This window comes from Wyeomyia smithii, chromosome 1 (assembly GCF_029784165.1).
Source record: "Wyeomyia smithii strain HCP4-BCI-WySm-NY-G18 chromosome 1, ASM2978416v1, whole genome shotgun sequence".
Classification (NCBI taxonomy): domain Eukaryota; kingdom Metazoa; phylum Arthropoda; class Insecta; order Diptera; family Culicidae; genus Wyeomyia; species Wyeomyia smithii.
Genome location: NC_073694.1, coordinates 171054549 through 171070780, shown reverse-complemented (window position 1 = coordinate 171070780; position 16232 = coordinate 171054549).

Below are 16232 nucleotides of genomic sequence, written 5' to 3'. Positions count from 1 at the left end.
TTTTGGTGCCCCAGGAAGCGGTGGGTACTCCTGGTTTGATTTGAAATTAAAACCGGGGGGTACTTGCTTCGGTTTTTCTTCACCGCTTACTTTTTGTGTTGTCTTATTGGTCATTTCGCTAGGGGTTATCTTACGACCTTTGCGAGAAAGATTAGGAGAGTTGAGCATTCTCCTCTTCCTAGATCCCTCTGGCAAGGCAATAAGAACACCCTTCGACCGGATCGTCAGATGTACCCTCATCGGTTGGCAAAAAGGAAAAGATGTTTCCTGTCGAGGGTGGCTCAGCCCTCTTAAGCATTTCTGCAAAAGAGCGCTTTGATCGTTCCTTAAGGGTACGCTTAATTTTTTCCTCGCGCTGTTTGTACGCGGGACACGCCAAAAGGTCATGCCGAGTTCCCTCTCAGTAAAGACACTTTTCAGTATCCTCACTGCAAGCGGTCTCAGCATGATTGCCTCCGCACTTGCTGCAGCGTGCCTTGTTGCAGCAGTAGGTGGCTGTATGGCCTAACTGCTTGCAATTATGGCAATGCATGACCCGCGGTACAAACAGGCGTACAGGCAGACGAACCCTGTCCAAATCTATGTAGCTCGGCAGTGCGGATTTTTTTTTCGCCTCGAACAGTCATCGGGCGCGGACTCGTTTGCTATTCGCTCCGCAATTAACTTGTATAGTATACATTTTTTTTGTTTTTTTTTTCACACCTTGACAACGTCGAGTGTTTTTGCTGACCGTGTCGTAACTCTTCCGCTTAGTGTATTAACGTAAATAACCATGCCGTGCGGTGTAAATTCGTGCAGCATAAACGACGACCGCTTTCTTTGGAAGTGCGAGTTCTGCAGTAGAACTTACCATGCTGGGTGTATCCCCGGGCAGGAGAGCATAGCAAAATTATAACTCATCAATAACATATTTTGTTGTGAAGTCTTATCGTGTTATTCGAAAGATATTCCCGTTTCTAACACGCATATGAAATTAATATCAAATTTTAATATTATATCTCGTTGTGCCTTCCATAAGATATTAGAAGTGGTTTATGAATACTTTATAAACGGCTCGTTTTTGAAGAGAAAATTTTTACACTATTAAAACACAACATACTGTATAGTAAAATATTTTTATTGTTCCTATGAAATTACATGTATTGTATTTGAATGAAGGTTTTTGGACTGGCATGGATAATTTTAAAAATGAATATTTTAATCAATTTGTGTTCGCATTTTACAAGGTGAAATAAAGTTTAAAATTTCATTGTCTGTGGTATTTTTGTAAACTTCTTGAGTGTTTAACTTTTGCAAAGCCAAATAGAACGAATTGTTACGGTCACTCAAAATATTTAATACGTTATAGAAACTTTTGTTGAGTGAAATCCATGAATCATCATACATGAAGTCCATGCAAGAATTTTTCGTGCGTATAGTAACTGATTTAACTACTAGTTTTTGATGTGGTGCGAATTCTCGTGTTGACGTCATCATCGTATTCACAAAGTATTGCGAGTAATGAGTATTGCTGTTTATTTTCTGCTCCTGAAGTTTTGTTGGCCCATAATTCTTTTATCCATTTTTCTATCGGCAAACGTTTTGGAACCTTGGTAAACATACATAACTTATATAATATAAATTTTTGTTCTAATTGAACTACTGGTTTGTTACTTCCGCTGCGGAAACCAAGCAACATTCCGTTGCCTAAAATAGAAAATGTTTAAAAATTTATTTGCTGTTCAAATACAAAATAAATTTAAAAATACCTGCTTCAAACGGGAAAAGAGAGAAGTTGTAGAGGGCTCCGAAATTATGCACTGCCTCAATTAGATGTTGTGCGGTTAGATGAACATTATACGTCATGTTTTGATGTCCATAGAGAACTTGAAACTGTTTTCCAAAATGCTCCAAACGTCGACCACATAAATTAATATCTCTTAAATCCGGTTGCAGCAATTGGAATATAGTAAATGAGAGTAGCATTACATGGTTTAAATATTCCCTAGGTAGAATTCCATACATCATAGGAAATATGTAATGCAACAGTATTCCTTCCCATTCATTTGCTTTGAATTGTTTATATTCAGTAAGGGGCTTGGGAAATCTTGGGAAGGAGCTTGGTGGACGAAACGATAGGAAACGTTCTTCTATTTCAGTGAGACGTAAGCCAACAGAAAAATTTTCTTTATGGTTTACACTATCTACCCACAGCGACCATAATTGTTTCATTACTCCCAGTAATACTGCATGCATCTAGTCTGTGGGAAATCCGGATACAATGTCTAAGTTCGGTATCGACATGAACACAGATTTTCCAACTATTCCAAGTTTTTCCTTTCCGGTTCTGTGTACCTCATCCATCAATACACGTGTTGAGGCATCATCTCGGTCTGCGACAGATTTTCCAGGATAACATCTAGCATTACCGATAGATTCTCCAGGGTGAAGACAAAAAGTACAACCATACAAACCATTAAATTGTTTGTTGCATGTGCATCTCACTTTACAACGCGCAACAGAATCTAGGCAGTTTTGAAGCAAAAATACAGTGTTGAATTGTTGATATTTATACCTGTTTGTAGCTTCTTCATCTCCATGCAAAAATTTTTAAATAATATATTGCTGTTTGGCTCTCCCTTCGAAAGCCACAGGCCAGCAAGCATAAGATTTCGTTTACTGAATCTTAAACTCGGAGGCAGGTTGTTCAGAACAACAAAAATTGGATATAATGGCTTTTTTGTCGTTGAGCGGAATGTAGCTGCCCCATCGGTATTGACACTTAGAGTTGACTCTCGCATTGCTTCGCTATGTGGTAATTTGTTAGCGGTATTTCCTTTATTTATATCAGCTATTTTGTTTTCAGTTATGTAGTTGCGATAGGAATCAATATCTTGCTCATATTCTTCAACTGACTGTTTAAGTTGGGGCTCAATAGGAATCACGATGAAAGTCTTTTTTACAAGCACCACAAACAGCACATGCAGTTGTTTCAGCCGGTGCTATAGTACCAAAATCATATTGGCATCGTATACAAAAATATACCCGCTTGAAACCGTATGGATTATTTTTAAACGAACCTAAGAAGCCTTTAATACTTTCTGGAAATGTTCATTTCCCGGCAATTGTATTCAACATACGTAGCATATCTTCCAGTGCAGAATATGTGAGTTTATGTCGGACATAAAAATTAAGAACCATGAACAGAACCTCGACATTCAAAATTTTCGACTCTGCTTTGAAAAGTTCTTTATCCTTAGTGCAAAATATCTGAAAATACAAAGTATTAAGTAATCTCGTAATAAATTAGTAATGTAATTAGTAAGTACAGTCATCCCAGTATTATGGGCTAATAGATTTTTTACTGGTTTCTAATGTATGTCAATAACATGTAATAGTCGAATTTCAGTTGGGTGAACGTTGTTCACGTTCACTCAACTTAAATTTGACTATTGAAAGTTATTGAAATATCTTAGAAACCAATACAAAGTGTACTGGCCCATAATACTAGGATGACGGTAATTAGTAATGAATCTTATTCTAGTAAATATATGACAACTTGTCAGTCCTATCAAGAATACAATGCTGCTCTCAATATACTTTGTGTGGTCGATCAAAACCTAACAGAAGACTGGGTGAAGCACATTGATTGTTGCATGAGCTTTTATTTTTGCTTTAAAATTTTAATATGCACTTGCGATTGTCAAATTTTGTTTCGGAATCCTAAGAGCAAAATTCGAGTAGAAACTAGTTCGAAAACATTAACGAATTTTCTACTTTTCTGTAAGGTCAAAACCGACGCAAATATGTTTGAGGCGTGTTTTTGGTTAAACGGGCAATACAAACCTGTAAAAAGTCGTTCAAAAAAGCATCCTCATTATCCACAAAATTATCAAAATATTCATTTTTATCTTCTACAGAGCTCTTTTGTGTAGCGCTGGTGGCGGGAGACTAGCTCTGGAAGCTTCCAAAACGTTTGAACCTATCTCATTATCGAACAAATTGGTTTGGAGATCAAATAAAGACAAGTTGGAATATGCTGTAGTGTCATTGCTTCCGGTTATATTTTTTAGTTCCAAGTGACTGATGGTGATACATTCGGCATCTGGGCATCTAAATAACAACTCATTATTGGCATTATATTCAAACAAAGTAGCACTATTAAGGCTGAACTGATTCGATCTATTTGCATTATGTGAATCCGAGGCATTGGCAGAAGTATTCACCGTCTGTGATAGTTGTTTTTCAGACAATCTCGACTGTAAACAAATAATTATGAAGGATACATTTTTTGCGAAATATAATTTACTTACCATTTTAACATACTTCGCATTTTCATAACCCGACGACAAGAAAAAGTTTCGGCGGCACCTCGTATTTGCTTTTAGTTCACTCATGACAGCTTCGACGAACTCAAAAATTGCAAATACTTATTGCGATTTACATCAGGTTTGAAGATTTAGGTATTCTTCTCGAGTATTTGATGATTTGACGAGTAGAGTTAACATTTTTCTTTTATGTTAATTGCTGCTTTGGGGTATGAAATAACACATATTTAAAACTTCTTTTTTGTTTGTCAACAAAATATTCACATTTATAGCGGTTACTACACAAGTAAGACAAATTTTACGGTGCGCTTCGGGCAACACGTCAGGTCAAAACTGGGTCAGAGTCAAGCGAATAAAGAAAGGTGTCAATAGCTGTTAAGTTGGCTTCAGGTTAAAACTAGGTGGGCTGGTGGAATAAAAAAACGCAATCAGTTTTTCAATCAAGCACAGTCACTCATTTGCAGCGATGCCAGAATTATTTCGAATTTGCGGATTTCGATGATTTCTTTTCCTTTTCGTTACAATTTTGAATGAAAAGTGAAATTTTGTATAAATAGTTAAACGGCGAAAGTACATCATATTATTGTCACTAACAAGCACATTTTTTTAATTATTGTAACGATTTGTTTCGTTAGATTTCAGCAGTAAGCATATGCGAACTAGACATATTACAGTTTAAATTAAGAAACAGCGGGATCGAATCGCGATTAAATTCCCTACGAATTTGTTAAATATATTAACCATAGCAAACCCCTGATATACCTGGATTGAAATACATATGTTAGATGTTAAATATGTTAAAGCTGTTATTTACATGCGTTTTTCAATGTCTCATTCTTATTTCCTCAACATGCACTGAAAAACTCCGTAGATTTCCATAGATGTTGTCAAAAACTCATGGATTTTTTCACGGATTCGTACCTATATCCGTAAAAATGAAACAAATCCGTAAATCTTCATAGAAATTCGAAGATCTGGTATGCCTGCCCTTTTGCACCTCTTTAGATTTGCACCACTGAATGTCTGAATCAAAGATGCCAGGAAGTGCGAGCAGGTTTGCGAACTTCAAAACGAATGAGTGATGGCCAAAAATGGAAAGGTTGCATAGTTGTTGGTGGTATAGTTGTAAAAATATCGTTAAAATGCACAAGTTTGCATCAATTGTTCGACCGCCCTTAGGAATCCTGCCCAAAATTCAGAAAATCGGCAAAAAGATTGTATTTCATTAGGATCTGCGCAACAGTTCAAAAGTCTGCATTTCGGCAGGAAAATCTGCGAATCTGGCATTCCTGCTCTGAGCGTGCTGCATTGTGTCAATTGTCAAAACCTATGTTTGATGCACTGAATGAATAGAATTGACCAAACTTATGCAGTTTTTACTTTACTGCGAAATATTGTATTGAATTAAAATATTTCAAATATGTTATAGCGAGCAGGCATTTCCATTCAATTTGATTTTCTTCAGATAGATGATTCCGTTGTATTGGAAATTTTGGCTAGGTAATTGCAAAAATTTTCAAGGCTGAATTATTAATCATTTACTCTACTTCAGTAGTAAACGTCAAGCCTTCCATAGAGCATTAATGAAGTAATCAAAGCACTTAAAAAAAAAAAACGGAAACCTTGGTACTATATCCCGATTCGAAACTCGACCTTCTGCTTATAGTACACAGACTTTGCAGCCAAGTTAATCTACAGAACAATTGCGGGGCTGGCACTATGATCACACTGACACTAACAGTCTCTACCGAGCCGAGACTCGAACCTACGACGACTGGCTCGTATTACACTCAAATATTTCATCATTTGCGTTACGCGTTTATGAACATCAAGAACCAGATATGGAACGTGGTGGACCACAGCATGACTGCATCACTGCACGATGACGTTACAAAAAATAAGAGAGATTTGATAATCGCAAAAAGTTTGTTTACATGGACTTGTAAAACTTTCGGCTCTAGTGAAAATGCGGAAATGTGTTGCTTAAAAAATTGCATTTCCCGAAAAATTCGCGCGCTAAACGAAAAAACTTTGGTTCAGTGCCCTCCAGCTGGAGGAAAACTTTCGGGGATGGTTTAAAATGTTTGTTCTCTATATTGAATGGATATTTAAAAACCGTCACCGAAGATTGAATATCGTCTGAATTGTGGAGTGCTTCAACGAACGTGTAGCAACGAATTCACGTAGGTGGAGAGCTATCTGGTTATTTTTGTACTCATATCATTAATTTTCATTCCTAACAGAACAGAGCCACTAGACGGTGAATGGAAAATATATAACACTTTGTAAACAAACCTGTGTGAAGTGTAAAAAAGTGAGGTTATTTTGTGTGTGCAATAATCTATCGAACAATGATGCACCGGTTCGCCTATTCATAAGATAATTGTGAGATAATTCTTCTTTCATATGCCAACGTATTGTAAATTTGGTTCAGTGTAGATAAAAAATTTTGTCTGCTGAAAAAGAAATCAAGCCAGTAGTTTTATGGCCTAATTTTTGGAAAGAGCGTATCAAGTTTGGCACACACTTTCAAAATGTAGATAAACTCACCACATACTGCTGGGCTGAATGAACTGAGCCAGTTAAGTTTCGTTTTTTGTTTTAAAATCTAAGACAGGATATGCCAGTTGGAGCGCAAAATGAGACTAAGTTACTATCATAGTGGCATCACTATGTGATGGTTGATCAAGCGCGGTATGCAGTTGAAAAGATTTTTTTCCTAACTCAAATTCATGTGAAACTCAGGCACTGAATCAGGCAATGAAATGTCTTCTCATGAGCAGTACGCAGCTGAAAAGAAATCAGGAACCGAGGGAAAAACAAAATTCACTTGGTGTGAACACTGTTGTGAAGCGAAATGTCACTTGTTATTGTGCGGAATATTGAGTACTGACATTATTCAGGTACTGAAAGAGTCAGACAGCTAGTTGGTCGACTCACACAAAATCGTCACGTATTGGTAAACAAGTGTGTTCAAGTGTTTTACGAAAAAAAGAGCAAAAATCATTATATTTACTATGCCATTACAAGATGCAAGTTATTTTCAAAAAATAAACTGCGTAGTGAATCTAGTTTCCAATGATGGCAGAACAATATTTCAAACCCGTTTAGAGTTGGTATCACAATTGGTTAGAGAGTAGGATTCCGTTTAAAAATTTTGATTCATTCACTGGAACGTGCAAACAAGCTCCCTGGACTATCATCAGTGTTAACACTCTTTGTGTATAGAATCTTGAAAAAAAAAAATCCATTCTTAAATAATGTAGAGGTCAACGGTTATTACGCGTTTATTGTTAGATTTTTTTCCAAGCTATGTAAGTAGTTGATTGTTTCGTTTTGCATAACTGATTCGCATTGACGACGAACGCTGCGCCCTTTTTAAGATGCCTTTTCTACGCCACTGAGGTAGAGTAAAATTGAAGGTATTTAAACACTCCTCGTAAATCTGAAGTTCAGTTTTGTGTTATCGCCGCTCGATTCTATTTTTATCCACACAGTTTTATCGAGGCTGATTATTTTCAACTTAGCTTAAAATAGCTCGTCGTTAGCGTGTATTATATAACCTTCGGCATTTCGGAATGTTATTCTCGACTTTCTTGATATGGATAATTTTTTTGACAGTGCACATATAACTTTCGGTCTTGATCTAACGTCCATTTCTCTTCCGTGGTTTAATGCAGTAAGAAGTGTTAAAAGTATAGAATCAAAAAGGTTGTTTTTTATAAAAATGTGACCGAGAAAATCCGAACGTCTTTCTGTCAAACGAGTGAAACTGGCAGCAAATATTGCGAATCTGGCATTTATGGAAACGGTATGTATGTTTCTATTATATCCTATTTCTTAAACTACAAAAAGCATATGACAAAATGGCGGACTAAACAGCTCACAAACCAGAGAAATAGGACTTCTTCACAAAAGAGGCTATAAGTTCGCTTAAAAAATAGTTTTTTTAATAAGGCTAACGGTCAAAAGTTATATTTTGGAGCGAAATTTAAGTCTCAATCCTGTGAATTCATTCTCAATTTTATGTCGTGCTTATTACTAGTTCTTCAATGCTAGTTTATAAACAGGATTCTGAAAAATCAGGAACCATTCCGGAAGTGGTGGATCCGGGAGAGGGTTGGTCACGAAGCAGCGCTTTCAACCAATCTCAATCAATATCTGAAAGTTAAGCAATTGAAATAACCAATGATTTGGAGGCACCTGTAGCCGTTGCGTCTGTTATAAGATATCATAAGGCGCCGCAACCGGAAACAAGTTCTATTGAGCAGGATCTAAACGATACAGCTACGATTATAAAAAAGCTGGAAGATAAAATTAGTAGCTTGACTAAACAAAACGAGCGTCTTACAGAGCTTAATTTCAAACTGCAACACGCTGTAACAAACACCACGGGAGCTACATTCACTGAACTTCCCGGATACCCGAAGAAAGACTGGCTTTTCAAAGGTTCAAAATCCTGCAAAGATAGCGATTACATGTTTGTGAAGGAACTGTTAATTGAATTATTTCCGGAAGGAACTGGCGATGCAACTGTGACTGGAAAGTCATCTAACAACCCGGGCGGAGTTAAAGGACTATCAGCGAAACCTGTAGACACGCCGGACAGAACACAGCTTGATCCATCAAAAGTGGGATATATGAAAGGTAATTTGAAGCTCTTAGTTATTATTATTTGAATTATATATATATATATATATATATATATATATATATATATATATATATATATATATATATATATATATATATATATATATATATATATATATATATATATATATATATATATATATATATATATATATATATATATATATATATATATATATATATATATATATATATATATATATATATATATATATATATATATATATATATATATATATATATAGATAAATATAAAAAATATAATAAATATTTTCCCTATATTCTTCTTTCGATTTTTCTAGATCGCCTTTATGAAAGAAGGCTCATAATGCAGGACTCCCCAGGAACAGCTTACGAGAAGGCCGCCAAGAAAGCGTCTTTGATTACACGCGTCACTTCGAACAATCCAGGAATTAAACATAAGTAAATTGGTATTTAATTTTTATCAACATATTTTGATAGAGAAAACCGGTGATCCACTAATTATTCAAAAAGATAAAAATATGTAAACTCATATTTTATTCTTATCAGCTTCTTTGGAAAGAGAGAAAAATGAATGATCTGTAAGTAAACGAATAATTCATTTGTTTTAACTATTATTTTTTTATACATTATTGTTTTAATAAATCATGAAAAATAAATGCAGTGACTTTTTTCGGTAAAACATAAGAAATCCAAAAAACAGCTCACAAACCAGAGAAATAGGACTTCTTCACAAAAGAGGCTATAAGTTCGCTTAAAAAATAGTTTTTTTAATAAGGCTAACGGTCAAAAGTTATATTTTGGAGCGAAATTTAAGTCTCAATCCTGTGAATTCATTCTCAATTTTATGTCGTGCTTATTACTAGTTCTTCAATGCTAGTTTATTAACAGGATTCTGAAAAATCAGGAACCATTCCGGAAGTGGTGGATCCGGGAGAGGGTTGGTCACGAAGCAGCGCTTTCAACCAATCTCAATCAATATCTGAAAGTTAAGCAATTGAAATAACCAATGATTTGGAGGCACCTGTAGCCGTTGCGTCTGTTATAAGATATCATAAGGCGCCGCAACCGGAAACAAGTTCTATTGAGCAGGATCTAAACGATACAGCTACGATTATAAAAAAGCTGGAAGATAAAATTAGTAGCTTGACTAAACAAAACGAGCGTCTTACAGAGCTTAATTTCAAACTGCAACACGCTGTAACAAACACCACGGGAGCTACATTCACTGAACTTCCCGGATACCCGAAGAATCATATTTAACAAACAGGCAACAAATAATAAAATTTAATGGAAAAAAGTCAAATCCCATTCAAGTTACTTCAGGTGTTCCCCAAGGCTCCCACTTAGGACCACTTCTTTTTATTTTGTACGTAAACGACATTTCCTTCATCCTCAAAAATATTAAAGTTCTAATATATGCCGACGACATGAAGCTGTTTTTGGAAATAAAAAGTCAAGAAGACATCAATGTATTTCAGAATGAAATCCACACATTTTACATCTGGTGTAAGAAAAGCCTACTTGAAATAAATGTAAAAAAATGCAATGTAATATCCTTTAACAGAAAACTAACAACGCCCAAAATTGTAATTGCATTAGGGGACCAGAATGTGAAGAAATGTGATAAAGTTAGGGATTTAGGAATAATTTTAGATTCTAAACTTAATTTCATCGACCACTATAACACTATCATACACAAGGCAAACAACATGTTAGGGTTCATCAAACGCTTCTGCTACAATTTTCAAGACCCGTACACTATCAAAACTTTGTATATTGCCTATGTGAGGTCAACACTGGAATACTGTAGCATTGTGTGGTCTCCTCGTCCTGGCGTACATGAAGAAAGAATAGAATCAGTACAAAAGCAATTTCTACTATATGCTCTTCGTAAGCTAGGTTGGACCGCACATCGTCTTCCCTCATATGAAGCACGCTGCATGTTGATTGACATTCAAACATTAAAAGAACGGCGAGAGTACGCGATGGCTTCATTTGTAAACGATATCGTTTCGCAAAACGTTGACTCAGCAGTACTACTTCCTAAATTGAACTTTTATGCACCCATTCGACCCATTCTTCGATGGATACTGAATGCAATTGCTTGACATTCAGTATCTTTACATTTTGAATCAGGGGGTTCTTGAAACAGCCAACCCCCTGACGCAAAATGTCATCGACCGTGAGGCTTCCTTCGGTAACCACACCGTCGATCTCCACGTCCTTGGCAGGGATGTACACGCGGTACTCCCTTGTAAAGAGCTCGTAGCTAGCAATTTCGTTTGCTTGCTTCAAGCTACTCACGACAACTCGCAGTTTGTTCGGCCTCACCTTCGTAATCTCGGTTACGGCCGGAAACTGTTTTGCCAGGTCTTTGCCTATTTGAATTATATTCAAAGGTTTTTTTATGGGCCGGAAGTAAACAACGTAGGGACCGCTAGCGGCATCTGGGTAAGCTTTTACCCGTATTTCCGGTACCCTTGGTACGGGGCTAGGTAGCGGGGATGGTACAGGGGAAGGTAAGGGAGAACTGCTGGGGGAAATTTCAATTTCTTCCCCATTTTTTTCCACATCCAGGAAAAGTTACACCTGCATGTCGTCCATTTTGCGGGAGCGTTACGCTCTACCGCACACAAACGATAAATATTCGAATGTGTGGGGGGGGGATCAAATAGTTGGTATTAAATTTTAAAAACGATATTTCAAACTACAATGGATCAAATAAAAAAAGACAGTAATACTAATAATAATAACAATAGTAATAATACTAATACTAATAATAATAATGATAATAATAACAGCAATAATAATAATAATAATATTGATAGTAATAATATTAATAATGATAATAATTCTAAAGTGAATACTTCACCGAACGTCTAAGTCACGACCTCTCGGCTGCTAGTAGGTTCAATCTGGAAGTGTGTCTCCGCAGAACAAACAATGACGATCCAGCTTCGTGTTGTAACACAGTGGCCGTGGTCTTGTAGATGCCACTTGTTGTTGATTTCCACTCGCTCGATCGTATGGTGGTCCGTGCTGCTAGCGGGGTAACAGCGGTGCGGGGGAATTATTCTTGTTGCTATATCAGCTGCGTATCGGATCACTGGCGGGGTAGCCTGCCCCTACCAGTGTGCAGAATATGTTTCTGCCGATATACTGCAGCCTATTGTTATCGCACTGCACAAGAACTAACCGACAAAAAAAAAACACCCGTACGATAACTCGTGTATAGTTATTTTGCGAATTAAGCAGAGCTGAACAATTTGCGTCTAATCGAGACTAAAGCAAAACAACGAATGATGAAAACGCATGTAAAATATAAAAATATACTGTTGACTGTTTTTCAATGAAAAGGCTTTCATGAATCATCAAACTATTTGAAAAAAAAAAACCTTATTTATTATGATCTTACGTTTGGGTTTAGTGATATAGACCGATCATAGAAAAAAAATAAAATAATAGTAGCATGCATGTGACATGTATCGAGAAATCCAACGAACACCGCAAAGTTCAAATTGGATTTATTTGAGATAGAAAAATATCCCCCCTCCAGATTTTAGATATTATATACAGAAAAGTACGACCTCTCAAACGCAATCAATAGTTTTAGTTTGTGTTTGCTATTTAACTAGATACAAACATTTGAAAAGGGCGTATTTTGAAAGGGAAAAACCTAATAACTTTTCTTGTGAATGAGATAGCGCTTTCAAGTATTCAGAGGAAATATGCACTTCAAAAAGACCTAAAAGTTGTTTGAAAACCAAGTTTTGATAGAATCAAAAATGAAAAAGTTACGAAAAAAAAACTAGATTTTTCAGCGACACCCTAACTTGGTATTTTAAATTCATCATACCGCGAAAAGTATGCAAGATAGAGACTAGCTTTCTTCGGCAAAGTTGCTTAGAATAAATGGATCTATAACTCCTTTGAACTAAAAAGAACCGTATCTTTATCAGCAAAAAAGTTAGTTTTGCCGTATTTGATAAAAATGGAGCCACCCTAATTTTTATTTTCTAAAAACAAGCGCCTTCTTGAACACAAAATATCTTTCAGATATACTATAAACCTGTTTTTGCACAAAAAATTAAATACCGCTAAATCGACGATCAGGACCACTGTGCATTGGTATCCGCTGTCTCTAAAGCAGCTAACCCAGCTGCAACTAGTGCGCTATCCATTGCTATGCCACAGCTGTGACCGCTATCCGCTATCGCTGGTATCCACTGCACTGCTACTGCTGCTGCTAAGGTAGGACTGCTGTTGCCGCTGTTTAGAACTACATATGAGCGGCTTCGGCTGAAACAGGCTCTTTTATAGGCCAAATAGCATATTTTAAATTGCAAGGTATATGATTCTGTCGACCGTGCTTGGAAAGCAATCGTATAACGACCAATCAGAGGTCGAATTTTTCGTTTTGACAAGGCTTGACTATTTTCAATAGTACAAAATAGTTTGAATAATAAAATTACAATTATCTTCATTTTGGAAGAAGATTTTCCAATCTATTGCTGCAAGAACGAAGGAAATCCATCGAATACTAACCGATTTATTAGCATTTGAAATTGGACATATTTTTCACTTTATTTCGGTTTTAGATTTTCATTTCACATCCCTATGTAGCCGAACTTCCTGAGAGAAGTATTCTACTATAAAATATACGTCTTGAGCAGAATGTCCAATAATTTTCAGATTACACAGATATATAGGCAGAGCATTTAACACGCTAGTATCATCCACATGAAAGAAGGAAACCTGCATAGGACTAAAGGAACAAAATGTGTAAAATAATAATATAAATCAAATTTATTTGACGAACTGTAAGGATACCTGCTGTCTTCGTATGGCCATCGATTGACTATATGAGCTTTTATTGTTTTGGAATGTTGTGATAAATTGTTTTATTTATAGTTTTCATCGGCGGCAAATGCAAAATACATTCATTGCGCAACAATTTAGACAAAAGCTCGACTTGTTATGGGCGGAAACCATTCATTTAATTTATAATGACAAAATATTTCATTTTTGTGTTGTACAAAGGTATGCGTAGGTTTTCTCTCTCTCTTTCAACAATATCACATTCCTCGCAATTTGATATTACGGTGAATTGCAGCCCGACAGTGGTCGCATTTAATAAGCGCAGCTGCACAGTCTGCATTTAATTGACAGTTCACTATAGCACTAATAAAACTCATGCTCAGCTCGTTGCGTGAAGGATTTTGATAGTCACCAACGGCAACCTATTCGCAGTCCTATTCAATTAGCGGACGATTTTATGCGCATAGGAAGTTTGACTTTCTCAGAACTTGGAACATTGCACTGGGATACCTTTCCAACGCAATGTCTTGATCTAAAATAGTGAAACGCCTTCTCCATCTTCTCAAGCAGCGGATGAATGCCTTTGGGATATGATGGCATCTCTCCATTCATATCCTGGTAACATGAATCTGCCGTTCGCTTCTAGTGGGCTCTCCCACTAATTGAGCTTTTCAACTTTTATGAACAGAAATTTTACGAGGAAGCTTTTTATACAAATTAGTTACAATAGTTTCCTTTTTTTTCGAAGAGTGATCCACAAAAAACCTCTGCGATAGTTTTCCACGGAAATCAATGCTATAGTATAATTCCTTGGCTTATTTTCTAAGGGTCTAGCCCCGCAACTGTTAAAAAATTTGCTTGTCCTGCTTGATAGCTGTAGAATTTTCAGGTGGCATTTATTCAGCTCGCGAAAGAAAGGAAAGGTGGTAGGGAAGCCGAACCGGCGCATACTGTTATACGTTTATACGCCGTTATACGAAACGCCATTCGTTGTGAAGAACCTTTTTCCACCTACTGACGTCCTTGTATGTTGTTATTCCAGGAATTTCGATTCGTTAGAGTATCGAACATAAGTATACTAGCTAACAATGGCCGATGTCTCCACTTATGTGACATGTCTAGGGATACCATCTGGTTGAAATCGGAAATCAGGACAGCTTTTTCCCGGTACAAATTTGAGCTAAGCTATTCTTCGAAGTTTTCAATAATATACCACTTTAAATGTGATTTGCACTTCAAAAACACCGAGAAACTTCTTTTCCTGTTCAACATACTTCTCAAACGATCTAATATTATTAAGCAGTTTTGAATGTATAGGCAGATGTTCAGCAAATGTAAACTTTTTCAAATTAAACTCACCGTTTAGATGGGACAGACTGGAAAGTCGAAAAATAAAAAATGTGATTTTTTCTGGATGTTCAGGGTGAAATGAAGTGTTCGAATATTTTGGATATTGATTAAGGTATGTTTGGAGATGTATTTTGTGTGTCGTGTGTGCAAGTATAGTTAGTATTATGCTATTGGCAGCGTTTTTCGCGAAACTATGTTTTTTTTCAACTTATGGTGAGCTTTTCTCAGCATCTACTGAGCCTATCTGGCTGAATTTTTTTTCCAGAATGTAAAAATGGATTACCTTACTTGTTACATAGCCACGGTGCTCCCACAGACCGTTATTATAAAATAAAATACACCAAAGAATCTGAGTACACCATTCGATTCGTTATGACGTCCAGAATCTCTGGTCAAAATTTCAAAATCATCGTACGGTACATTTTCGAGTAATGCCCTTTTGAAGGTCGTAAAGTACAAAAAAGTTATATAAAAACCACAAAATACTTATTGTAAAGCACGTATTTACCCACCATTTTATGAAATAACTTCCAAAATAGTTTCTACACATCATACACAGGGTCATATTTCAAGACATTAACAATTGGTGAAAAGTTTCATTTGAAAATCCCACAGTGCACAGTGGTCTAAACTCGAAAAATCGTGATCATCTAGATTTGACTGTGAAAAATTGATTTTATGTACTCAATGTCTTCAGCAAAATTGTTTCATAGAACTAGGCCTTACATTTGGCGTTTTTAGTTTTTCGATCAATCCACCTAATAGTTAGATAAAATAAATAATTTTTCTAATTTTCAATATACCAGATAGCTTCCTTCAGCAAAGTTGTGGAAAATTTTGAAAGATAAACAATTGCTGAATACTATGATGTCCTATCTTTACGTTGGACACGACAAATTAGAGTTTTTTGTGGAACACCTCTCCTCAAAATTAGTTCTTTGTCTATCATTTTGTCTGTAATGGTCAAAACAATGCAAAATGCTCTAAGATTTCATTCATTCATCTAAAATTCTCTCAAAACTTTATAAAATTTATTGTTTTGACAATCATATAAAAAGTTATAGACAAAAAACTGATTTTGAAGAGGGGTGTTCTACAAAAAACTCTATTTTGTCGTGT